Here is a 25190-nt window from a genome sequence, read left to right as displayed (position 1 = left end):
CCTCATTTTAAATGGCTGATATCAGCACTGAAGAAATTGAACTGGTGTCAGTTACTTGCGTTCAGACTGGAAAGGGAAAAAGACAACAGTGATTCTGTTGGTACAGAAGAACTACCTTTTTTTTTTTTCTTTCCTCTTTCAAAGAGAATTTCTTCATTTTGTTCTTTTTATATGCTTCTTTCATTTTTTGTCTGTTGCCCTGAGATAATGGTTATTAGTTACAAGCAACCATATTGGCACAGTTGCAACTGATTTTACTAGATCAGTTATTTCAGTGACACCAAATCCATCACTGTAAACCTATCAGCTGTTAAAGCAAAAAAAAAATGGTTCCAGTACACTTAGTGAGTATCATTAGGTAATGAGTTTCAGAGGAAGAAATTATAAAAAAATCTATTCACAATGGTTAGTCCTTACATTTTCTTCTTGGGTTAGAAAAGTTTAATTAACCCTTATCAGTTGCACATTGTGTCGGTGAATACATTTTGCCTGGTAGTGATGTGCACATTCACTCTCAAAAAACACCATCCTAAGTAGTCCCAGAGTTAAGTCTCATAAATCAAAATAGAGAATATGTTTGTTAAGATGAAATAACAGCATCCAAAATTCAGTGTTGACACATAACAGCACTGCTATTGAATCATAATTGTGGCCTCACTGGTCCGCAACATGTGGCCCAAGTTGGTGACATGGTATGCAACAAAGATTCGCAAAACTGCACTACTATCATATGCAAAAGTTTGGTTTCAAAGCTGTATAAATTTAAGAAAGGGAATGTTGAACAGCCTGCTTAATAGTGAAATAAAGGCAGTCAATAAAGAAGAAAAAAAGAAAAAGCTGGGGGTGGAAGTGGAGAAGTTAGTATAATTGACACTCTAGAGACAAAATCCAAGCCAGAGCATAGAAGATCAAATTGGAGAAGTCAATAGCTCACATAAGTTGATGATAACCAGTGCCTCCAAAGAGTAGTATTACAGACAATATCTAACTAATTTATGTTCTGTTTTGCCTATACCTCTTTTTACTCTTCCCATGAAGCTGATGAATGATGATTTGGAAGAAGTGAGATTTGCTTGGTAGCATTTTTCATTGGCCAAATTTTTCTGCTACCTCTCTGGAATAAGCCAGCACATCTTTTAACTAATGGATCTGGCAGAAATTCTTACAGTCCAATCAAGAAGGATCAACTGCTGGGAAGAAGTCACGATTTAACTAAATAAATACTGGTTTAAATATTGAATTCAACAAAGAATGCTTTTTATTTGGACTAAAGTCAGGGTGACCATGCAGTCTTCGATGCCTTCAGTTTTTCTTGTACTTTTTATCGCTCACACCGTTGTGTCTTTTTCATGCTTCTTGCAACAGCTTTCTTTTCTCTCTCTTTTCAATCTATTTATTTTTGCTGTTTGACTTGCATTAGCCTTCAGTCTGATCTTACCTGATCCTTCTCTCCAACCCAGCTCAATACGTTAGCATAACTAGTTTCAACGATAGACAGATATTCTCATAAGAGTTTTAACACCTACAAGTCTGACCTTTCAAAGTCCATATTGTGTTCTGTTTCTTGCCTTTTCACACTTGTGCTGCAAAATTCAAGACTTGCTTCCTTTCTGCATTCTCTTTGCTGGAAGTACCACAATGTGCAAAAATAGAATGACAGCTGTGTATAGCTCTGTAACTGGCTTATCTGTATTTGTGTATAAAACCAAACATGCAATATATTGTTTTCCTATGTGCAAACTATTTTTAGGCTAGTAGAAGTTACAAGTTCATTTGATAAATATCCATTTCTATGGGATTTGCACTGGCAGAATAAAATAATTTAATTATGGTACAGTGCAAACTGCTTGCACAGAAATGGAGGAAATGTTTGGCTGGCATTGCAACAAAGGTGAAAGAATAGAGGAGTTGTGTACACAAGTGCACAGAAAAATTTTGTTTTCATTTAAAGCTTTTGATTTTATTTTTTTTACTCAGAAATGTACTTACAGTACTTTGTGCAGTTCCTAATGCAGTAGAATACCTCATTCAGTGACTGCCTCTGTAAAGGCTTGTAAGGACTTGAAGACCTATTAATATATATGCATTTTGTAAAGCTTTTCCTTATCTTTAAGAAATTCTCTTTGGACTGCTTTGTAGCAGAAACTTGCTAACTAGGATTTTTGTAATTTTATTGCTAGAGATATATGCTAGTAAGTTTTAAGAAAATACAATTCGCTTTTTTCAGAGTATGAAAATGTCCATCTTTCAAGGTATGTGTACTTCTGGTTCTTTATATTCCTTCAAAAATGGTGATGGAAAAGTGCAGTGGAAAAAATTGAGATGTATTACAAATTTCCTACTTTACTGAAGATAAATATTAGTGAAGAATAATTGTTTTAGCTGTCAATCCATGTTCTTTGCTGGTCAAATATGTAGAGTTTTAGTCTCCATCTTCAGTTTTCTCTCTAGACTTTAGTCATGTCAGTTTTAGGCATTTACAATGCTATCATTTTGTATCATGGTTAGAGAAATGTGTGTTTCAGCCCCACGCCTCTTGGACCCCCTTCTGGGAGGATTTAGATACCTCCGTGCAATAAGCTAGTTAGGGTAATGTTGGTTCTTGAACCCTCAGTGACACTGTCAGAGGTGAACACTGTTTCTTTTGTCATGTTTCACTCAGACTCCGCTCAAAATATTGCTAATGGGCTAGTAGAAACTAAGCCTAGTAGTACCATTTTAAACAGAAAGGGTTTTCTTTCCTCCCTAACAAGTCCTAGCTAAGAAAAATCATGACCTTTTGTATATAGAGTTGATTTACAACCTCCATCCCATATTTTCTCACAATGTATGGCATTTTTCCTTTTTTTTTTTTTTTTTAGCTTGTGTTCATAGCATAGAGCTTTTCTTGTTTTCTTTCCAGCTGGAAACTTGTTCTTGCAGCTAACAGCTTACAGTGAATCAAAACACTGTATGTAAACTTGTGAATCCTAAGTTCATGGACTGGTATCACTGTATTCTAGTTTGTGTAACTGTAAATGCCTGAGTAGCCAAGATATCCCACTAGGAACTAGGATTTGCATATGTTCTGACATCCCCACGATGGGTGTTGCTGTTTAGGTTTAGAGGTAGTGAAGCAGGCTTTAGTGGCTTCATAGTCTGAGGTCAATATAAATGTAAGAAAAAAATTCTATCTTTTTAAAATATAAACACTGAATCTGAACACTTGTATTTTGGGTAAGAACTGGATGCACAGCAGAAGTTTTCACCTAATTCCTATCTCAGAAACGATTATAACAAAATGCTTTCACACTGTTTTGAAAAGCTCACAGCAGGTACATTTGTTTGATGAATTAAAATACAGACGTGTAGCAAACGAACAGATTTGCTTCTGTTCACTCCAAGTGGGAAACAGTGGCAGCATTTTGTGGGGTTTTTAGAGACAATATACACTGTATTTAGTGATGTGTGGCTTTTCTGATTTTTATGTTCAGTCTGTCACAACTTAATGAGTCAAGTATTCATGGAATTACTGGCTAATAAAATATTAGTTTTAAAACTCGGGAAACTTAACTCCATGAAGTTTAGAATTGTGTGTACGAATTGGGTTAAACCACCATGATAAAAGCTTCTGCTTCTGAAGAGGCAAAACCAAAATGTGAGAATAGATTTTTATTATTATTATTGTTGTTGTTATTCTGATTCTTGTTATTCGTGTTATTATTAATGGTTTTTTGATCTCTAGGTGAGAGGAGGGAATTGAAATAACTCAAAATGGAGGAGCAAGTTAACCAGTATTCGGTCTTAAAGTAGTTTACCCTTCTACTTTAAACTTTATCCTGAAAAGGCTAGGAATGGAGTTTTGACTCTTATTAAGCACGTTTCTACTAGTTAAAAGTAATTTTACTCTTTCAAAACAGAAATATACATTCAGATCCCCATGATTCCTAAATAACTTATTTCATCAAAATAAATAAGAAGTCCATGTGCAAAATTTTTACACAGGAATTATAAATATTCTTCTTTTTAATTTTTTTCTTTCTTTCAGAACACACAAGTGGTTGTCTTGTGTGTTCAGATTTCCTTTTTATTGTTATATTGTTGATTGATGTCATTTTCTAGGCATTTCAATAAAATACAGCATTTGAAAAAAGCCTTGGGACAGCACTGAAGGAAACACTCTGCCCACTTGCACTGCCATCTCCACAGCAGATCTGAACAAGTTTCAGAAAAGTATGAGTTTACACTACAGCTAGACGGTAATGATAAAAATCTGAATAAGAAAGAATATACTGAGGTATTAATTTAATTTCACTTATTGCAGCTGCTACCCAACATGGAAACAAGATCTTTTAACGTGTTAATTGGATTACAAAGAGAAAATGCATGCTGACTAGTTTTTTAATTTCTTCTGGCACTCTGCATGGTCTTGATTTCTGTTTGGAAAGCTGGAAAAGCCTGAAACTCCCTATGAAACAGAGCTGTCTAGCTGAGACATCTTATATCCATTAAAAATATTCAAGCAGAGAACTGTTTCTGGTCAGCAGGATTTGAAGGGCATTGCTAAGAAAATATAAAGTTCTAAATTTATCTAATTTTATGTTGAATTAAAGCCATATGTCACAAAGATGAAAACATGCCTTACTTACTGATACTAGAGCTTTTCCTTTTGCCCCAATAGAGTTAGTTTAAATAGAGAGAAATGTACTTAATGAATCTATGGAGACAATGATTCACTTACTTTGCTTTATTTAGAGTCAGAGCAGGGTGACTTTCAAAGGTACTATATATCCACTAATCCTAACAAACTCAGCACAAGCTGCAGGTGTTTCATACTGCTGGAAATAGGGCCATAGGAGTTTAATGAAAAATATATAGCAAGCCTGTTTAAGCAAATACAGCATGTAACAGTGTTTATCATATTCTGACAGAGAGATAGCTAGCCAAAAGTCTTATGCAGACTAGCACCACATTTTAATAAGTTATATCTATCATAATTCTGTGAGCTTCAGAGAAATTACTACGTGAATTACTTTGTTTTACATGCTTTGAAAAGAGTATAAAGAAAAATCCAGGAGAAAAATATATTCCACAGTTAAGACTTTAGAAACAAATAGCTTAAGAAATTCTGCCAGCTTCTTGCCAAGAAAATCTTTGAGCCTTCCTATTCCATGTCTGTATTTAGCAGCTTAGGTTCAGTTCTTCACAGTTCTTGTTTGAATTGTGTTTTCTGCTCTGAAGTGCTTGGCACTTCAAAAAATAGTGCTTCCTAGTCTCTCAGTGTTTCTATCTGTTTCTATCTGTTTCTTTCAGTACATTAGCAGTACAGTTTTCTAATTTTCTCTGGAACAGAGTGAAGGAAGTTAAGTTGCATAACGGTCTCTGCAGATAAAACAAAGACCCTCAGGTCTCAGCTGCGAATCCTCTCTTGCCTGCAATTCTGATGATGCACTTCCCTCTTGGATATTGCCGTGACTGTGAAAAGATGGCCATCCATTTTAAAGTGAGAGCACCTCTGGTTACACAGAAAGTAAGTAAATACTAATGCTGGGGATGGGCAAAAGCAAAGTTATATTACATTTATCGTCTATTCTGCATTCAACTGAAGGCAGGAATTCTGTTCTTTTCAAGACTTGGCAGAAAGAAGCAAACAGAGCTTCATCTTAGGGCCTTTTTCAAAGAGATAATACCTTTTCATAGAGTTGCATGATACTGTATGTATGCAGAGAAATAATACGATTAAACACTGACAAATATTTTTACAGTACTTTTTACGGTTAAAATTTTTAGTTCAAACAATTTAATGAGGCATTGTTAAGATTTTCCTATAAGCTTGCTCTTTTGCTGTTACTATATATTTCAAATATTCAGTATTGACATAGTAACTGCATATGTGGATATTGAGATGTACATTTAACACTTGAGAATAAGATCTTAAGGAGTTTAATAGTATTTTCTGCTTGAATACCTACCCAAGTAAGGACCTGCTTTGTATTTTCTGAGATAAAACCCAATAAAACAGCGAACACCAAAAAACAACCAAAACCAAACCCCGTAATTATAGCAATTCCACAATCAATCTGTGCAATCTATTCTCTTAATTCATTGTTCTCTCTTTTAGAAATGTTTTCCTCATGCCTAACCTACGTTCAAGTATGTTCCCTTTCTTTTGCTGTCTAATGCGAGCATTGACAAGAGTTTAACTTGTTTTTTCCTTGTAGTTTTCTCTGTATTTGAAGACTCTTATGTGGTCCCTTGTCAGACTGCTCTTCAATTCCAAGCTGTCCCGATAGGGACTCTCATCTTAGTGCCTGTTCACACAACATCATAGTCAGTTCTTGATTCCTGTGAGCTATAACAACGTACAAAAGGAGCTGTCAGTATATAATCATGGAATAGTTAGGGTTGGAAAGGACCTTAAGATCATCTAGTTCCAACCCCCCTGCCACGGGCAGGGACACCTCATACTAGACCATGTCTCATACTAGACCATGTCACCCAAGAATGTCCAACCTGGCCTTGAACACTGTTCCAGCATTTTATTACACTATTCCTAATGTCCTACTAGGTAGCATCTGAGTTAAATATTTTAGTTCTGCTGTTAGAGAACCATGGAGAGAAACATGAAGGTAAGACTCTTGTTTTCTCTCCTAAATATCAACTACTTCTTTTACTTCTTATATTTGTTGAACCAGAAAGTTTGCACAGAAGTTATGAGTTAGTTATAACCTGACAGCAAGCTGTTATGGTGCATTTCATCTACAGCCTGATTCTTAGATCGTTACCTAGAGACATTTCAAAAATCCTCTGTGGTCCTGCCTTAAGATGGTACAAAAATATTTCCAAGTTCCTGGCATAAATCAATCTGATGGAATTGTTATCACAAATAACCATATCGTAACAGAACATGTGTTGATGTTTCTGCAGAACTTGTAGCTTTCCGTCAAGTACAACCTCCTTAGACTTTTACAAGATAAAAATGATACTAACACCCTTATGTATGCTGGTCTGAGTCTGTTAAAAGTAATATTTGCAAATTTGCCTCAGGAGAGAATTTACCAATTTCATGGAAATATATTCTTTTTATCATGGTGGAACAACTTGCCTTTAGTGGAGGAGGGGTCGAAGGGAAAAAGGAAAATATTATAGAATTTTCTATGCTGTCATACTAATAGGCTTTTCTCTAATTTTTATTTGCAGTTAGTATTTTGCAGAGCTTGAATACAAATTTAAGGCTCCTTTTTCTTCTCAAATGGGTAGAGATCTTATATTCTTGGTACTTCTATGGAAATCTCATTCTGTGTGCATTTGTAATTTGACTTAATGCTGTTCACTTACTTGAAAAGGCCAAAGCTCCAGAACATCAGCTGGATTTTCTGTGAGCAGTTAACAAAGAAAAAAAACCCAACCCACAAGTGAGAAAGCTAAGCTTGTGTTTAACCAGTTTATTCTGTTCCTTGCTAACTATCTAAGAGCATATTGATAATGGCTGCACAACTATCTAGAAATGCAGCCACCATTTGTTTAATCAATTGAGAGCAAATAAAGAAGGAATACTGGTATTTGCCATTTTTAAGATTGGACAATATATCTCTTCCTAAATCTGTCTGACTTTTTGGCAACAGTTCTCAACATGCCTGTTTGTATGAGGATGCAACTTTCCTAGTGGCTTCAGTCTTCTCCTGCAAGGTTTTTATTGTGCTCTGTGGTATCCCATTATCCTTCAGTATTCTGGTTGCTTCTATCTTCTGATTTGCTTATTTTTAAATAAAAATTGTACTGCTACCTCAAAAGTTGAAAGTAAAAAAGATACTCCAGGCAAGTGGTTGTCACAGCAGCATTTGCAGTTTACTGCTTCCAGGGACTTCACCTGTGTGTGGTATGAAAAGGAAGTACCACTTGCTCTGTCGCATTTTCTGTTCCCTAAACTGCATTTTGTGTCATGTCCTCTCTGCTCTGCCATGCTAATCTGTTGGGCTGCTGAGAAGAGCCATATATTAGGGAAATAATGATCTGAAGGGGGAGCGGGGGGGGGGGGGGGGGGGGCGATACAGGAAGTAAAAAAAAAAAAGTGCTGCTTTGATGTTCTTTTACACCAGATTTGCTGAGACAGCTGCTTTTGCAGAGCACTGCTCACAGGATTGCTCTTCGCTCATCGTGATGAAAGTAGACTTGTGCCCTTGTTATCCTTTGCCTGGGCTCTCTGTGGCCCCTGCAGCTGTGAGACTGGAGGAGGGTTAGCTGGCTGCCTGGGGTGGCAGCTGTGCTAATGCCAGAATAGAACCAAATGCTATTATCTCCTGTGTTGTTATCGGGTGCATTGGTACAGCCCTCAAGCTTTTTGAAATGAAACTGAGTAGAGACTTCTTGTTTAGGGGCTATGATGTTTCTTCCATTTCCATGCAACAAATTTCCCTTTTGACTAGAACAAATTATGTAGCTCTCACTGGAAAGAGAAATTAAAGAAATTCCAGGGCTATCATCTAAGGTGGAATTCAATTCTTACCTTTTCTGTTACGTAAATGTGAAGCAGAACTATTATCTCTTTGATGGAGGCTGCGCTTACTGATCATTAATGCAGTTCATGTGAAATTCCTAATGATTTTATATAGAATTACTGGTAGGTAAAATAACCTTTTTTTCTGAAAATATGACTTACTATAAGATGATTCTCACTTTTAGGCAGAAATATAGTTACTGTTGCTACATACTGACATAAATAGCTTTATATCCTTTTTGCTCAAAGTATTCAGTTTTAAACCCAGTTGTTCACATTATCTAGCAGATATGCATCTGAAAACCTAATGCTACAGCTATATGTATATGTATATTTATATGGATTGCTCTAACAGTAAGGCTTTCTAGAGGCAAATCTTAAGTACTTAAAAGTATTTCTTATTATTTTTCTAGCATCTTTGCCTTTCCACTTCATGTCATGATTATTTGGATTTGCTGTGCTCCTAATTACATCAGTGTCACTGTTACATACTTTAAAACATGCACTATATGCATCTAAATACTATCAGGCAGAAAAAAAACCCCTAGACTAAATCTGTACTAGGGAGTATCTACCCATTCATATTTGTCAGGCTTTATATGCAAATTTACAGAAATTTTAATGAAAATAAATATAAATCAGTTGGATAAATTTTGAATGCTCTCACGATTTTTATTCTTGGGGGATGGGTGTGAAGTGTGAAGATACTCTTTTCTCTGTATTTTGGCAAAATCTTTGCATTTAGCCAGCAAGATGATTCTGTTCTGAACTTGACTAGCAGTTTATTCTGTTTAATCAACTGTCACAAGTTACGTGTTTCATTTTCTATGCACCTGAGTAGTTTTCAGATCTGACTATAAGATCTTGTCATCTTTTTCACATATACATGTATTTATATCTTGCTATGAGAAGGATAAAAAACACACTGGTACAAAAGAAGGTGATGGCCCTCGACTAATCCTGAAAGGAATTAGTTTAGTTTGGGGCAGATCATTGTAATGGAAAGCACTTAAAGAGAGAAGTTTATGCACTCTTCCTGTCACTACTTCTGCTGAATACATTACTTTGAAAATACTGGATTTTCATTAATCTTCCTGTACACATAGCTAATCAAGAAACTATGCACTTCATCCACAGCCTAAACCACATTAACAGTAAATATAACATTGTAGAAAACATTGAAGGTATGTCAGATCTTCTGCTCTATCATTCTCCAAATCTATTCATCCATTTATTGCCTTCCACCCATTGTTATCCAGTCTGACCTGAAGCCAAGGCTCTGGATGACCACCATTTCTTTCTGTAGCTAACTAGAGGGACAAAGATTTGGGTATTTTTTTCTGTGTAATGAAAAATGAGAATCTTTTTCTTCCTTTGAGGCTGTAGTATTGGCGGTCAATATTATCTTTTCAAGAATAGGAATTAATTTTCAGAAATTGAATGCATATACTTAAATGTGTGCTTCAAAAGATGCCTAAGGAAAGTGATGAGAGGAACTGACTTCATTGGAGTGGCCAGTACTTTTTTAATATATTAACACCTGCAGTTATTTCCCTTTGAAAGTGAAATATATCTGAAGTTTTTGAGGAGCAGAGGAAGAAGGTTGAAACAAAATCATGTATACGTGATGAGCAGTGTGAATTTCTCACACCTCCTTTTTGTAAGCATGAATGGCTCCTTTCTTCTAGTAACTTTGATTCTATTCATTTAGGAAATGCATGGTACCTCAAAGCAGGGTTGTTTTTTTTCCTCTCCCCTTAAAAGAGTTGCTATCTCCCTAATTTTGTTAGTTTCCCCACTGAACCCTGTTTGCAAAGATTTATTTTTCTAAAATACTATATACATAATAAAACCCCAAATCCTTTCACTTTGACCTCATGCACACAGGTCCACACTTGTCCTAGGCCTGCTGTTGCTCCCTGTTTTTGATGAAGCCATGCATGATGTTACAATTGTCACAAGTACCTAAAAGATGTAACAGCATTATAGACTGAAAGGTAGGCAGGGGCAGGGAGGGCACAAACCCAAATATCAAGGTCTGCCCACCAACATAAAAACACAGCCTGCCATTATAGGCAGATATATAAGCTGGTCATTGTTTATGATTACTCAGAAGAAATTCGGTATTTTAAGTCTGGGTGGTTTATCATATTTTCATTGTATGAAGCACTTTGTTTACTTATACTAGGAATGAAAACAGAATCACATGGAATCACAGAATGGTTTGGGTTGGAAGGGATCTTTATCACCTAGTTCCAACCTCCCTGCCATGGGCAGGGACACCTTCCACTAAACCAGGTTGCTCAAAGCCCCATCCAACCTGGCCTTGAACACTACCAGCGATGGGGCAGCCACAGCTTCTCTGGGCAATCTGTCCCAGCATCTCAGCACCCTCGCAGTAAAGAACTTCTTCCTTTTATCTAATATATATCTACTTTCTGTCAATTTAAATCTGTTACCCCTTGTCTTATAATGTGACCAAATACATTCCTAACCATGATAAGTACTTTTTTTTTTTTTTTTTAGGAAGAATTATTTTCCATCCCCATAATCACAGTCATAAAACACAACCCATAAAACACAGTCAAGGCGGCTTTGTAACAATATTCTTATGTGGTAGCATTGCATAGGACCAGTTTAAATATGTGTGCACTAAAGTTGTGACTGTTTATTAGGTACTGTTGAAGAGAGTATAGAAAATATTGGAAACTGGAGGAAAAAATAAAAGAGATTAAGGGAATTTATTTAAATGAAGACTAAGTATATTCAACTGTTTTTCTATTATTCCAAGAGTGCAATGACTGATTTCTCAAACCTGTTTCTAATGCGTATAGTCTACTATAAAGATTACTGATGGAAAGGATGTATGTGTCATATGGTTATTTCACCTATATGTACTATCGTACCAATGATTGGGGGGGGCTTCTAGTGGATAGAAAAAGATTACAGAAATGTGAGACCAAATACAGAAAGGATCACTGAAAAGGTCCTTTTCAGTATTTCTGCTCAAACTTGTTATTCTTTCCTTCTTCAATTACAGGGCGGGGGGGGGCGCAAAATTTCATGTATCCAATTCTTTGTGTCTCTTATGAGGAGATGTATTATTTCCAGGTCCAGAAGCCCAATAGTGCTAGGTATCATGCAACTCAAATACAGAGATTATTTTGACTTTAAGTACTGATAGTCCAAATGGACAAGGCAGAACATAATGTTCAGAAAGTTAAGGAAGATTTCTTCCAGTGTGTAAGGAACGAATGAACCTTTATCTATATTGTGATAGCATATGAAACTGAAACATGCCTTTGAAATTTTCCAGCAAGTTTAGAATACGATCATATCTGTGTACTTTTGCTGTCTGTTGAAGTAGCTTCATAAGACCAAATAGTTATATTATCTCACCTAAAACTTAAAAATATATACATATTACATTAAATAGACATATGAAGTAGTTTACTCTTAATCTAGTTTATATATTTACATATAAAACATTACTTGCAATTTACATAAACATACAAACTACATTTATCTGGAACAGTTGAGAACATGGCTGTAGTTTACTTAGAATAAAACAGTATCTGAAGATGAATTGTTACTATCCTAACTTATCATCTGCTTTAATTTTGGGTAGCAAAACTACATGCTTTTTATTTATACACCACAGGGTGTAAAATTATATTGTTGTTCCATATCTCTGTGGTGCATGTAACAGAAAAGCTTGACTAAACTGCATCTGGCTTTATGGTGTCACACAAGCTGTAGCTAACAAGAAAGGCCTGGCATTTCAGCTTGGTTAATGTCTCTAAGCACATATTTCTTCCTTATTTTGGTAGATACAAGATAACATGCCTTTGAGAGCCATCTAGCATGACTGAAAAATGCATGCTCCTGTGCATAACCTGTTTCATATCCCATGCATAGTAATTAGTGTTGTGCATGTTAAGTAGGCAGGCCATTTATGAAGTATATGCATCACATAATTGTCGTTAGAGTAATTAAATCAGGTTTGGAATTTCTGCGCTCTGTTTGCAGTGTAAGGATTCAATCATGTACATGACAAATTCTGTACTGTCAAGTACTGTCATAGGAATTAACACCTTATGTGGTTCTGGAAAAACAGTTGATAGAGTTGTAAATATAATCAGCATGCCTGCTGCAAGAGTATTATCTTATTAGTCCTCTGTAACATCTTTCTGGCTGTATGTTCGTACAGGAGATTGGACATGCTGTAACAAGATTTCCATTTATACACACACACATGATCACAAAATCTGGTAGTGTTGGTATAATGGTAAAGCTCTGGAATTATCTGTGTTCTATATTTTTGAAAATATAGTATTTAAAGATGAACTGGAAAACAATGATGGTATTATTCAGTGTCTTTCTAATTAAAAAGCATAACGTGCAAACAAATCAGAATATTTTTGACAATTTTGTTTAGTACTTAATCCCTCATTTTGCACTGATTTCTTATTTCTTCTATTTTGGCAAAAGTATTTTAGAAAAAAAAGCACATTTTGGCAAGCTGCTTTGACTTTTTTTTTTTTTAAGAAAATTACAGTTTTTGTAAATGAGATATTGCTGAGTTTGTCAATAGTCACAGAGTTTTCTTTCTTACGTTGATAGAATGGGGATTGCATTCTGGCAATCACATTGCATGCACAATGAATTTTGACTACGTGATGTAGAATGTTTTTTCTTTTTGTGCAGTACACAGGCATTGTGCATATGTACATTGGCAACTACCCAAGGAGACCATGGCAAACTCACAAAGCAACTGAAGATTTGCTTTGATTAAGTGACAAGTTTCAATAAAATCTTTCATTTCCAATTTGTGTATCACTAATCAAAACTATAAAATGAAATGCTAAACTTAGACACAGCTGTAAAAGTGTGATTTATAATGAAATTCTTAGCAGATATTCTACTGATCACAGAAAAATCTAGTAAGTGGTTGGATGGGAGCTGGGTCTATTTTCTTCTCTTTGGTATGAACTTGCTTCTCTCAACTCCTAACAGTGTTTTTTAACAGCCAGGAATATCAGCTACCTGCATAGGTATGATTTTAAAAAACCCCGAAACATATGAAAAATCCCCAACACCAAAACCCTCCTCTTATTTGACAGGTTTCATGGACTGGTAACCAGATATCTAATCCTGAATGATCAGCTACCAGCCTACTATGTCCCTCTTAATTTTTTAAATTTTGTTTGTTTATTTTTTCCCCTTTCAAATGGATCAGCATTGATAGGATGAGAGAGAGAATTTCTGAAATATTCACTAGAGTCCTTACCAAAATGTTTGTGGGAAAACTGGAAAACCTATGCTCAAGTCCTCTTTCTTTCTGGTTCAGAGCAAGGTTAGGTTTTCTCATCCTAAAGGGTTAACAGTTGGGTGAAGGTCAGTGAGAACATTGCTTTATTGGTCTAGCTAGCCTTTCTGAAACTTACTCCAAGTTAATAAATGCAAATCAAATCCACAAACAATTTTAGGGTAAGAAGGAAATACAGATTTGTTTTTATTTTTCCCCCCATGAATGAAGTTAATGTGATTAGAATTATGGACTGTCAATGTTATTTTAAGCACCACTTGCAAGAGTAGAGCAACATTTTAAAATTTTACTAAATTTGTTCTTGGTACTTGTTGTTACTTTTGACAATCTTCTGTTAATGGTAAGAGCTATCCATGTCAGTCAATATTGACCTCTTAGTCTGAAGACCGTGTTCTTTACATGAACAATTTTATGCTCTGTTCCGTTCATATGAATACCTCAGCATATTTTTTTTTATAGCACTAATATACTTGGTCACAAGTTTGCCAAAGTAAATTGCCATCTAGAAAGCTAGAATTAATCTGAATATCCAAATTCAAGGTTTCTGTATACTTTATTCATAAGCTAAATACATCAAACCTTAAGCTTACCATTAAAGGATATCCCATCTTTGCATCTATAAAACTGATGTGATTTTCAGTCCAGTTTTCTATTCAAAATCATAATCTGTCATATATAAAAAGGACTATAAATATACAAACACGCATATAGATAATATAGAAGTATCGAGTTCTATGAAACAATCTAAACTTAGTTGACAGATTTGCAGGTGTTTTCATAATCTACTTCTCAAATAGTTAGCTTCTGTTGTGCCTATATATTGACTCTCAAAAAGAAAAAAAATATTTCTACTGTTTCTTTTTTCATATTATTATGAGGTGAGAATGAAATTGTTCCGTATGAGGTGAAATATGCCATTTAATTTGGGTTTGTGTACTTTTTGCCTTTACCCTACTTAAATGTAGGAATTCTAACTTTACAACGCAAAATTTTATTACTCTAGAAAATAAAACTTTTCAGTACTATGAAACTTTCAAGCTCTATTATTATCATCTTATTTTGTTTTGGTTGGTACAAAGCCACATTTTCAGCAAGGAATTATTTGAAAATGGTATTATATTAGCAAAATTTAAAGCTAAACCTTTTGCAACTGTTAGCTAATTAACACTCCACACTTCAGTGGTGAGCTAGTTAAATAGCAAATGGCTTAATATTAGTTTGGGTGTTCACTCTTTCTGTATCAAATTATACCTAGAACTGATGTGAGCATAGCTTGTGCTCTGTTACAGATCTTCAAATTTTCATTAAAAATCGATGTTTTTAATCTTTGATTTAGTTTGATTTTAAGGGAGATTATTGCAGTCCTGATCTATGAGGTTGTTCAAGAGTCACTTCCTTACATTAATATTAATAACTTCTCTCATACTGTGCTAAGTATGCTATAGTGCTGAGCAGAGACTCTGAATCTCTTTTATCAGAATTTAGTTAATCTCTTTCCCTGAATTAGACTCTCTCTTGCAGAGTGTTTCTTTCCTTGCTGAATGCATATCATAATTTTATTATTTATCTGTCCTTTAGAGAGATAAATTCTTGTAAATGGAAAAGAAAGATACTGAGGGTAGAAAATGAAGACTATGAACATGCTCACTTGTTTTTGCTGTTCAACAATTTTTGTCCATAACTTAAATGAGCTTACTTCATTGAAGTTGTAATAAACCCCCCAACTCATGCAAGAATGTGAAAAAGGCCACAGGTGCTTTTATGACACCTTTCTGTTATAAGGCAAAATATATTCAGTGCTGTAGCTTCTGGACTTACAGGACAAGTAGATCTTGGCATTCAGCTAAACAGTAAGATATGGCAACAGGGTTACTGCTTCAAGACTGTCTACACAGCTGGGGGTACAGAGCTGTGCATGTAAGCATTTCCATAGCAACTGATTAAAAATTCCATGGAAATCTCTGATCTCAATAACTAAACAAAATTAACTTGAAAATTTAAACTGCCAGATTACATACTTCAACTAAAGTTTATAGTTTTCACATTAAACAATTTACTGACTACTTTTCAGAAAGCTTTGTCAGAATAATCTCATTTTTTGAAACAGCAGCATGTTACTACCAGTCAAATACTTAACATTGTATAATTCAGCAGAAATGGAAGTTCTATGCTACAAAAGCGATGATGATGTAAATTCAAAGTGTCCAGTTCTGTGTTCATTTTCTGCTTGTATATGGATGAATTACTGCTGAATAAATGGGCATTTTGCCTTGAGAGAGGTGCCTCTAATTGCAGTAGCACAGTAATGGTGCTGCTCAAATACTTCCATGAGATCTATATTCCATGAACTTTATATTCAAGTTCCTTTCTTTTTTGCTGATGCAGGTTATATTTATTTAATAATATATGAATTAACAGTGGATTTCTTCTTGATACAGATGGTCACACATAGTGTGATACCATGCACTAAATCTCATTTGTTGCAGAGTAATGTAGCAAAGGTTTGCATAAAAATAAAGTTCATAATTCAACCTGAAAAAAAGAATGCTAGATTTTAAAGGGAAAATTTTAAAAATCTGCTTAACAAGAGGTAGAAAAGTTCTTTTTTTTTAAGAGAATGACATAATTTTGATTTTTAGCATATTCTTTATGCTTTTCTTTATCTTTGTTTTGATCACTTGCTACTTCAAGCTGTTCTTTATGTAAAATCTGAATACTTTTCAGTATGTTTTTTTCAGAAGACTTTGAGGACTCTTAATAGTACTTTAGAGATGTTTTTTCACACAAATGCTCTGTGATTATTTTCACATTTGGTAATTGTCCAGCACATTAAATTGATATGGAGAGCTGTATTGCTGTTATACTTTTAACCTGATTGCATGCATTTCTGCATTTGTAATTGCTACCCCTGAGAAACTGGCCTCCTTGTAATGTGTATCAAGAATTTCTTTCATTTAGCAGTGACTCTCACAGCCTCTTTATCTGAATATTTAATTTCATATTTGGTGTTGTATTACTGGGTATTTATATACTGCTCTTCAGAGCTCGCAAGGCTGAGAAAAGTTCCTGAGCTGATGCCTTAGAAGCCCCCTGCAAAAACACCACTACAACCTCAGCCATGCATTTTCTTTTAGTATTTTTTTAATAACTTTTCAGCACCAGGTAGTTTGTCTGCACTGATAAAAAAGACTCCTAGTTACCAGGGTTATCTTGATATTGAGAAGCCAGGAGATAATTTCCCTGTGAGGGTTTATTTTAATCTGAGCCAGGAGTATAAGATGCTTGTACTCTTACGAGGAAGAAGAAAAGTGTACTGGTAGAAAATAACCAAAGAAAAAAACCCCCAAAACCAAAAGAGAAAACCGAACTAACTGTATAGTGATTATTACATCTCAGAAGCAGCTCTAGTTTGATCAAATCTGGAATGTGATCTTATAATGCAGTCTCTTATAAAAAAATCAAATAAATTTATTCAGGATTTCCCTCAAGATTTTTATAGCAGGTATTTAACAGAGTATGGTAGTTGCTCTCTAATTTTATTTTTTTTTTTTTTTTTAAGAATATGTATCTTAGAACTGAAACATTTTGCTATTTTAACCTAATGTTATTAGAAACATCCTAACTTTATGGTTCAGTTTAATCATTATGTTATAATGTACTGGATGTTGTAAAATAAAAAGTTGCCTTAATAAAAATATGCAAATATAAGATTGTACCTTGTTAATTTTTAAACATTCACTGAAATGACTGACCGAAATGTGGATTTCGGTCTGCTAACTTTATTACAGCAGCAGGCAATGGCTATATATCTGAAACAGAAACTTGCACTGTACCTGTTTGTTCTTGGTAACTAGGTAGCTCTGTTCTTGGTAACTAGGAAAGGCTGCTTCATACTCTGAGGCACACGATTAATCTGAATTGTTGGACTTTGAGGCTTGGATGCCTATTAGGAAAGGAAACCAGCTCTTTACTGCTGACTAGAATTACACTGAGCTTTTCTGCAGTTTTATCTTTCTTACTTAGCACTGGAGCATAGATAACCTTAAAGATCCAGCACTGTCATATTATAAGCCATTTATGATAGATGATGATGCATTGGAACAATTCTCAAAAGGGCAAAGTAAACTGTCTTGGTGACTAGAATACTACTTAATCTTTTATACTCTACCTTTCCATGATTGTCTGTGCATAGCAATCAGTATGGAGGAGAATCCTCAAGTCACCTGCTCCTCAGATCAGAAGGTGATTGTGGCTTTGAGTAGATGTTAAGCAGCCACAGCACTGCCTGGTCAGAAAGAGCAAGTGTACTAGCCTTTTACTTCTTGAAGATCTTGGTCCTCATGAAGCGCTAAGGTTTGAGAGCTGGAAGAGAATGATGTTGCTTCCCTGTGAACACCACATCACAAACTGCCTTGCCACATAATCTGATATCATTCATCATAACATCTCTTCAGGACAATCTCGGAGTGGAGTATCGAGACAATTCAGGTGAGTGATAAGAGTGCCAGCCTCGGTGATTGAGAGCATTTCTTGCACTTTGCCCTCAGAAAGGAAATTAATTTCTTCACATTCTTGAAGTTATACCCATAATCCCCTTTGCAATTAAAACCGATGTTATGCTCAGTGATGTAAAATTTCTCCCTAAATGTGAAGAAAGGCAAGCTTTTGTGGAGCTGATACCTATATAATTTCTCTTACAGAAATAAAGAAATATCTTACAGAAATAAAGAAATATGTGGCTGTTTTGAGATAGTGATTTTGTGTAGGCTAGGCTTGCATCTAAGTCTGTGACAAGTACCTTCTGCTCAGTCACATAAATATTTAAAAGAAACTTAAAGAGAAATTTAAACGAATACAGAAATAGAAAAGACACAAAAAGATTTACCAAACATGCACTTTATTATTTGAAAGTACTTTATATGTATCTAGAAAGATAATGAAGAAAACTAAAAAGTAGGTACTAATCTATACAAAATTATTCATAGTGTGTTTGCAGCTTGTAAATATTAGAACCGAAAAACTGGGAATTATTCATCATAGTGCACAATTTTGCTTTGGTTTTCATCAATATTGCCTTACCCAAGGAAGCTGTGACAGAACTTTAACCTCAGACTTTTAGTCCCCTAAAAGCTTCTTATTAAAACTGAGAGTAATCTTGAATTTCAGGAGCTGTATTTGTTATAATCTGTCCAGATAAATTCCTGGTAGGATTTATTCTAATGTGACTCTGAGACAAACTGACTTGTGCTCACATCTAATTTATCTTCCAAAGTCGAGTAAGAATTTGCAATGCTTTACACAGATTACAAAGTATGTATTGTGATTAATGGAAATCTCTACTTCAGTCCTTATTTGGAAAAGCATCTGTGCTCAAGACGTTACCCATGCATGCTTAGTTGAGTAACTGAAACTGGTCTTGAAGTGGCAATGATACTTTTAATTCTTTGTAATCTTATTCTGAAGGATGGGGGTATGTGGGCATGTTGCTGTACTTCTGCAGACCTACCTTACCTATCTTATATCCACCAATCTGATGTAATGCTAATGACACAGAGCTCTCTGCATGCTGAGAACTACCTTGGGTTTTACCACCCATGCTAAAATTCCTATTTGTTGCTAGAAGGATCTGAGTCAGGAAGTTAGAGCTAGCCTGAATATGTCTGTAGGATTCGCCCCATTACTTTATCTTTTATTTGTCATAGATTAGCCTTGGTATCCAAGACAATTTTTATTGGTGGTATGTTTTTGATATCGGGAATCTTCAGTATAGATATCATCCTTGCTAATGACAGACTTTGCTTCTGCTCTTTTCCTGTTGTTTACAAACAATAAATAAAAGCATTAAATAGACTGCTCTCTGGTCTCATCTGGAGAGATGAAACAAGCATATTTAATATCTGAACAAGGAAAGGGAAAGAATAGTTCTGATGTTGATCAGTGTTTTTAAAGAAAAATAATGCTTTGGAAAAAATGTTTACCTCATTTATGTTCTTATGCTTCAATTAAAGTAACTTGGTTTTTGTTGTTTCTTACAGTTTCTTACACACTTTATAAGAGTGTACTTTTTAAAGTAAGCTTTTCTATAATGCTGTATATAAAATATTAGCACATTGTCATTTGTAGGGCTTTCAAATACTTTTGTGCATCATGTGTTATTAGTTCTCAGCATTTGCCAGTGCCAAGAATGGATTCTTTAAGACATAGTATTATACAGATTTAAGGAGGTCCAGAATGTATTCAATGACCATCTGTCACTACATGCGCGGCAAGCTTAACTTCTGTGAAGTTGACATTTTTCCCAGGAGGACTGGGAACTGTGGACTGTCTGGCTGGTGCAGAAGAGGAAGGGAATGAGCACCAAACTGTTCAAAATTCAGGGACTTTGATGACTCTTGGAGCTAGTAGGTGTTTTGTGCATGACTGACTAAATAAAAGGGGGGGGGGGAGGGTTTGTTAGCTTTTTGTTTCCTCTTTTTTCTCTGACCTGTTAAAAGTCTGCAATCATTTCTAGATGTCTCTTCCACTAACCTTTTGAAGGTTCCATGTCCAACCTGTAAGCTTCTTCATTAGTAGAACTATAATGGATACATATATCAATTGAGACTATTATAAGATTCAAATACAAACTTCATCTCAAATTAAAATAAAATGAATGAATGTTCCATGTGTGATTTATATGAAAAAAAGCTAAGTGTCCTGGTTTCGGCTGGGACAGAGTTAATTCTCTTCCTACTAGCTGGTGCAGTGCTGTGTTTTGGTTTTAGTCTGAGAATAATGCTGATAACACACCAGTGTTTTAGTTATTGCCAAGCAGCACTTACCCCGATCAAGGACATTTCAGTCTCTCATGCTTTGCCAGTGAGGAGGCGCACAAAAACCCAGGAGGGAGCAGAGACAGGACACCTGACCCAAACTAGCCAAAGGGGTATTCCATACCACAGCATGTCATGTCCAGTATATAAACTGGGGGAGCCACAGATCAGTGCTTGGGGATGGCCTGGGTATTGGTCAACGGTGGTGAGCAACTGTACTGTACATCACTGTTGGTTTTTTGGTTTGGTTTTTATTTCCTTTTGATTTTATATATCCTTGTTATTTCCATCATTCTTAGTAGTAGTATTAGTGTTATATTGTACTTTATTTTAGTAAAAAAATCCCTATGGGTTTTACATTCTTTTGATTCTCCTCCCCATCCCACCCGGAGAGGGGAAAAGGAAGAGGGGCATGAGGGGATGAGTGAGTGGCTGTATGGTACTGAGTTACTGGCTGGGCTTAAGCCACAACACTGAAATTGAAATACCCAAATACCATTTTTATGAAAATTAGTGCTTTCTAGTGACCAGGTGGGGGGGAAAAAAAAAAAAAGGTCAAGCAGACAATAAGTGCAGTCATCGTTAGGACAAGGATAGGAACTCTTCTTTTTTTACTCATGTCAGCTATTCATAACAAATAATTAGCCACATACACTTGCCAGTTACTTGATTTCATAGTTCAGAGACTAGAATTTCTCTGCCAGTTTGTGTGAAATGTGGACTTTAATACAGGATGTAACAGAGGAATTTTATTTTTATTCAGTCCAGAAACAATTTGGAAATAAGGAACATTTCCTGTATTGTCTCAGACAGTGAGAGATACAGAAACCAGTGTTACTAATACTCTGATAGATGCACGTAGCCCTGGAGATTTTGTGTTGGTAGCCTTCTTCCTAGCTGGTCATAACTAAAATTTTACAATAGTAAGACTAGTGATGTGGGAAACTATGGGGATGTGGGATGTGGGATACATGAAAAATATGTGAAAAGTTTTGCATCAGCTTCTGAAACACGAGAGCTTGTGTGCATCATTCATACCTTTGTAAGAGATTGTGCCTGCAAATTATGTGCTCATTTTCAGTCTTAGCCCATTTACATTCAGCTGAACTGCGAGTTTAAAATCAAGAATGGAAGTGAAAGTTTAGGAAGCAAGTACGAGGCAAATAAAAGATCCCCTTCATTCCCTCTCACCCATCTTTTTTTTTTTTTTGTCATGCTGTAGGTGTCAACTGTTGTATACAACAGCCATGAAACAATCATACTAATAGCTGCACTACTCTCCAGGGTCATTAGTCTACTACTATCTGTCTGAAGACCTTGGCTTTGACTCTTAAAAAGCACAGATTTTTTTCCTTTTATTTTTTTTTTTAAATTCTTATTGGCTAGTAGGTGTATTGTTTTAAATATGCCACATTTACAGATCTCTGCATACACAGTAATTGCAGGTGCAAGGGAAGCACAGAATGACACTGCTGAATGTTTAAAAAAAACAACTTACCTTGATTTCATGTTCTGGTTTTCTAGAAAGCTGGGTCTCAAGTTTAAATTTAACACTGCTCAATATTGTTCCTTAGGTCGAAAAAATACTCTCTATTGCAGAACTGAAGACCATGCTATTCTAGTGTTAGGAATGTTTTCCCCTATAATCATCAAAAATATATACAAAAAATTAGACCTTACCAGTGGCGACAAATGAAATAGAGAAAAAACATTCCTGTTATGTCTTTCCAAGCTTCAGAATTGTTTCACCAAAAGTTTAGAAGAATATGTACTTTAGAGCATGACATACTGACTAAAAGGTAGCTAGAAGGACCTTCTTTTATAGGCCAAGGCCCTTTCTCCTTGCTGACTACAGATTATTCACAAGTTATTATACAGAGGGAAACAGACAGTTGAAATCAGTAAGTCTAAGACATACACTGCCTGAATGGGGAAACTGAGGAGGAAATCCAATGCCTTGAATGCTCACAATACATAACAGTGTATTTCACAGGGTTAATTCCAACATTAAACAAAATGTTTCAGTGGGTTTCTTAGAAGGAAACAGAAACTCCGTACAAAATTCAACTGTGCATTTTTGGAAATGGAAACACTTAGCCACATCTATGCATCTGGCATCAACACTTCCCTGAAGAAAAAAGCAGCTGAGTATATCTATTGAATGTGAGAACAAAATCTCTTTTTTTGCCAAAACCACTACGAATCATCAGTGCCAAGGCAGAGTGCTTTCAAAAGTTTGGCAGGAGTCCACTAAGACTTATTTTAATCAGATATAAGGAGAAAGAAAAAACATCAAGCTGTTATTTCACGTTAATATTTGCTCATGTTAGCTAAAAACTCTTGCCAAACAAACCCCCACATACTTTAAAAAAGTTTTATTGATTAAACTGCATTGTAATTTGTCACAAAGCTGTTTCCTTTTAATTTTGATAGTAATTCCTGGAAACTAATGCTGATATCAGCTGGAATGCTGACATTACGGCTGGAATGCAAATGACCAAAGAGCACAGCACATTATGCATGCCTCAACAGGTATCTGCAGATGTAGATAAGTGCATATGTTTCTAACTGGAATGGCACATTTTAATGCTCCTCCTCTATGCTTGAACTTACAAAGATAAAAAGCTGCTACAGAATAAACCAAAAGAACTGAGTTGTGGGACACAGCGACATTCCTATGAGGGATTTGGAGGCTTATGGGCTCAGTCAGTATCGGTAAGAAAGGAGGAGGGAGAATAGGTGAGTGCTCACAAACCAAACTATTACTATGCCAAGAAAAAGAATCTGAATCTTTCCCTTGTCTCCTGCTTCTAAACAAGCTGAGAAAGACATGCTCAGGAAAGCAACTATTGCACCCCACTGAAAATCATAAATTGATCAGGTTTCAGTGCTTTCCTCTGACAAAAACCAGTACTGATAATGATTTTTTTTTTAATTTATTTTTTTGTTTTTGCATTTAACTATTTACTCTGGCCTTATATTAAGATTTGGACTGTATAATTTCACTAACAGTTTTAATATAGCCAAAACATCCAATATAGCTTCACAATTTATAATATTGCTGACAAAGTTTCATTTCTCACATTCTAAACAGTTCTAGAAATATCACTGGGTCTGCACTGAAGTAGTTCAATTACCCCCAGGTAGGGAATGAGGAAACTTACACTTTAGCATTGCTTCCATATACTTTGACACTTGCTAAAAAAAACCCCAAAACCAAAGAAACAAAGATAAAAACCACACTCCCCCATATCACAACAGCTGTGGTCCTTCACAGCTTTAGTATAACAATTCTAAGGAGCTATTTAGGTGAATGTCTTTATTTGACAGCTTGAAAAGAAAACAGATGAAATTATTTCTTTGCTGTACTGCTTTGGAGAACTGAAAAAAATATATCTGAATTTCAGTAATGCACTCAGGCATTTAACCACTCATTCTCATGATATCTGTCTATTCTCTACGTATTTATTCTCTTTTACTCAGTCTAGAATGCATCTAATTTGCTCTAGAATTTCACATTATTTTCAAGGCAGTTTTCAGTATTTTGCTGATCTGTGCACTCCTATGGGATACACTGATGCTTGAGAATGAACAGTATCTTACTATTAAAAGAAAGGGGAAGTAGATTCCACAAGAAATTTAATTCCAGCTGTGAATGAAATCTGCACGTTTTTAATCTTATTAGTCCTAATTTAGAATTTGCAGGTTTTTTACTTTGGGTGGCTACTTTTTGGTTAGCTTGTTTTCACTTTCTCATTGCTTTCATTGATTCCTTTATTAATTATTTTTATAGTCTGTTTTGATAGCTTACACTGTGTGCAGTTGTATGCGATATCATGAAAGGTCTCATGGCATGTTCCCGTTTATACAAGAGTTTTCACACTATCTTTGATGAATCATACAGTTTGTGTCTGAAGCTACTGAGGATAATGGCAATATATATCTTGCACTCTTTTAATTAAGTATGATGAAGTAGCCTCATGGAAAGTATTCGTAGTAGTTCCAGTATCTAAGGTGAGATATTTTTCCTCTATTATTTCTGTAGCGAATAGGCCTAATCATTGTGGGATTTCAGTGCATTAATTAACGCTGGCTTCTTTTAGTTTAATGGTAAAAGCTGCTGTTCAGTTAAATCACTGAATCCATGAATCCTGAGAAGTTCTCGTCTACAGTAGAGGTTCACTGTTTCTGTCTTTTTGATTATAATCACTTATACTAATGCTTTTTATTTGCATGCTACTTTCTCGAGCCTTCACTTACATCTTAGGTAACAGTTCTATGTGTTTCACAAACCTGAATTTTATTACTTGAAACCTTGCATCACATTTTGATAAAACCAGAATTCTAAAATGGCTGAAAGCCTGCAGGTAACTTCACCAGCAAAACAGAAATATTTTAGAGAGTTGTCTCATTTCTATTACAGTTCAGGTTTGGTGATGCTTTTATTTGAATAAACTCTAGTATGTTTAACCAGATAACATGGGATCGGCTTGTTTATTACACTTGGTTACACGTAAAAGCCTCTAAAATGTCAGATGGAAACAAGGTACGTTACTATCAATCACTGCCTGTT

At 35.3% G+C, this 25190-nt stretch overlaps 1 protein-coding gene across 11 annotated transcripts in view; it reads left to right on the top strand.

The window, feature by feature from the left end:
- The window catches only part of SGCZ (sarcoglycan zeta), a 494888-nt gene that overhangs the window by 120346 nt on the left and 349352 nt on the right, over window positions 1-25190 (top strand). The window lies entirely within an intron of this gene.

Source organism: Strigops habroptila, chromosome 7 (assembly GCF_004027225.2).
Source record: "Strigops habroptila isolate Jane chromosome 7, bStrHab1.2.pri, whole genome shotgun sequence".
NCBI lineage: Eukaryota > Metazoa > Chordata > Aves > Psittaciformes > Psittacidae > Strigops > Strigops habroptila.
This window is presented reverse-complemented; position numbering and strand designations above follow the sequence as displayed.